The sequence below is a fragment of the Neophocaena asiaeorientalis genome, unplaced genomic scaffold (assembly GCF_003031525.2).
Source record: "Neophocaena asiaeorientalis asiaeorientalis breed wild unplaced genomic scaffold, Neophocaena_asiaeorientalis_V1.1 scaffold403, whole genome shotgun sequence".
NCBI lineage: Eukaryota > Metazoa > Chordata > Mammalia > Artiodactyla > Phocoenidae > Neophocaena > Neophocaena asiaeorientalis.
The window spans coordinates 87,170-90,454 of NW_020171984.1; positions in this window are offsets into that span (position 1 = coordinate 87,170).

Genomic DNA, 3,285 nt, shown 5'->3' on the forward strand with positions numbered 1-3,285 from the left:
CGTTGCGGAGCACAGGCTCCGGACGCGCAGGCTCAGTGGCCATGGCTCACGGGCCCAGCCGCTCCGTGGCATGTGGGATCTTCCCGGACCAGGGTTCAAACCCGTGTCCCCTGCCTCGGCAGGCAGACTCTTAACCACTGCGCCACCAGGGAAGCCCTTGAACTCTATTTCTTAAAACAGGGTATCAATAGATTTTTACATTTTTATTTAATTTAATATATTATATTTTACATTATAATTTCTTTTTGATGCAAACTTTATTTAAAAGTGAGTTTCTTAAATACATGCACCCCAGTGTTCATAGCAGCACTATTTATAAAAGCCAAGACATGGAAGCAACCTAAATTTCCATTGACAGATGAATGGATAAAGAAGATGTACATATATACAATGGAATATTACTCAGCCACAAGAAATAATGAAATAATGCCATTTGCAGCAACACGGATGGACTTAGAGATTATCATAGTAAGTGAAGTAAGAGAGAGAAAAACAAATATCATGTGATATCACTTATATGTGGAATCTAAAATATGATACAAATAAACTTATTTACAAAACAAACAGACTTACAGACATAGAAAACAAACGTGGTTACAAACAGGAAAAGTGGGGTGGTAAGGGGAGGGGGAGGGAATTAGAGGAGTTTGGGATTAGGAAATACAAACTACTATATATAAAACAGATAAACAACAAGGTCCTACTGTATAGCACAGGGAACTATATTCAATATCTTGTGGTAAATTATAATGGAAAAGACTATTAAAAAGAATATATATCTGAATCACTTTTGTGGACATCAGAAACTAACTTCAAAAAAAAAAAACCTCAATTAAAAAAAGTGAGTTTCTTAATTTCTAAACATAGAAATATTATTAAGTTGTCTTATTAATTTCTAATTTAATTACATTGTGGTCAGAGATGTGGTCCATATTGTTTTAATCTGAAACATTTTGAGAATGACTTTATAGACATATATATGGTTAATTTAAAAAATTGATATAAAATTCACATACTGTAAAATTCACCACTTAAAAGTATACAATTCCATTGTTTTTAGTATACTTACAAGATTATGCAAACATAACCTCTAGTAATTCCAGAACTAGAATTCTGGAATTCTTTCATCACCCCCGAAAGAAACCACAGACCCACTAGAAGTCACTGCCCACCCCCCCACCAGCCCCTTGCAACTAATCTATTTCCTGTCTCTATGGATTTGCCTATTCTGGATATTTCATATAAATGGATCATAAAATATGTGGCCTTTTGTCTTTAGTTTCTTTTACTTACCATAATGTTTTTAAGGTTCATCCATTTTCTAGCATGTATGAGTACTGCATTCCTTTTTATGGCCAAATAATATCCCATGAACTATATATACATATAGTTTCTCAGTGATGGAAATTTGTTTTTTTCCCACTTTTTGGCTATTATGAATAATGGTACTATGGACATTAGTCTGTAAGTTTTGGTGGGGATTTATGATTTTATTTCTTTTGAGTAGAAATTTATTTCTCTAAAAGTAGAATTGCTAGGTCCTATGGTAACTCTGTGTTTAATTTTTTGAGGAACTACCAAACTGTTTCCCAAGTGGCTGTACCATTTTACATTCCCACAAGCAGTGTATGAGGGTTCTGATTTCTCCATACCTTCACCAACACTTACTGCTTTTTGTCTGTTGGGGAAACAGTGCTGTTGGGGAAACCCAAGATGAAAAGCAGAGTATGACAAATGAATCTAACTGTATTACAAACGTATGACATTCCACACTTGAAAAGGGTAGAAAAGAGCTAACCTATATAACTTTGAACAACAGTGTTCTGACTGAATATTGTAAGGCTAATAATCGAAAGAACTGTATAATAAACACTGAATTGGGTTGTTAAATTTATTTCTCACATCCTTTAACCCACAGGAAATGGGTTAGCAATTCTAAAACTACTTTACATATATGACAAACAGGTAAATATATATATATATTATGATAACGAGAGTCATGTTTCTTACTGTCAGAGAAAGAAGTTACAGATACACAAAGGAAAAATTCTATGCTGTTGTGCTGGATTAGATTCTTTTTTTTTTTAATTTTTAGCTGCGCTGGGTCTTTGCTTCGTTGCTGTGCACATGCTCCTTGTTACGACGCATGGGCTTCTCTAGTTGCAGTGCGTGGGCTTCTCTAGTTGCGGTGTGTGGGCTCCAGAGCGTGCGGGCTCAGTAGTTGCGGTGTGTGGGCTTAGTTGCCCCACGGCATGTGGGATCTTAGTTCACCGATCAGGGACCAAACCTGCGTCCCCTGCATTGGAAAGCAGATTCTTAACCACTGGACCACCAGAGAAGTCCCTGGATTAGATTCTGAGGTATTAGTTTGACCTTTTTTTATATGCATTTTTAATGGGGTAAAAATACATAACATAAAAGTCCTTATTTTAATAATTTTTAAGTATACAGTGCAGTGGAAATAGTACATTCACATTGTTGTGAAAGCATCACCATTATCAATTTCCAGAACTTTTTCATAATCCCAAAGTGAAACTCTGCACCTATTAAACAATGCCACCCCATTCTCCCTCCCCCAGCCCCTGATAATCTCTGTTCTACTTCATTTCTTTATGTTTTTAACTCTTCAAGCTTCCTCATATAAGTGGATGCATACAATCTTTGTATTTTTTTGTTTGGCTTATTTCACTTAGCATAATGTCTTCAAGGTATATCTACACTGTAGCATGTATCAGAATTTCATTCTTTCTTAAAGACTATATATACCACATTTTGTTTATCCATTCATCCATTGATGGACATTTGGGTTGTTTCCACCTTTTGGCTATTGTGAACAATGCTTCTATGAACACTGATTACAGACAATTGCTTGAGTTCATCTTTTCAGTTGTTTTAGTTATATACCCAGAAGGAAAATGGCTAGATCAAATGTTAAGACTATGTTTAATATTTTGAGGACAGCCATACTTTTTCCACAATGACTGCACCATTCTTTTTTTTTTTTTTTAACATCTTTATTGGGGTATAATTGCTTTACAATGGTGTGTTAGTTTCTGCTTTATAACAAAGTGAATCAGTTATACATATACATATGTTCCCATATCTCTTCCCTCTTGCGTCTCCCTCCAGCACCATTTTATACTTCCACTATAAATGCACAAAAGTTCCAATTTCTCCACATCCTTGCCAACACTTCTTGTTTTCAGCTGAAAAAATACATATCTGTACAGATAGATTTTAAAATACAGATGTGTGTATATATGACTTAACATTCACATATTTCCT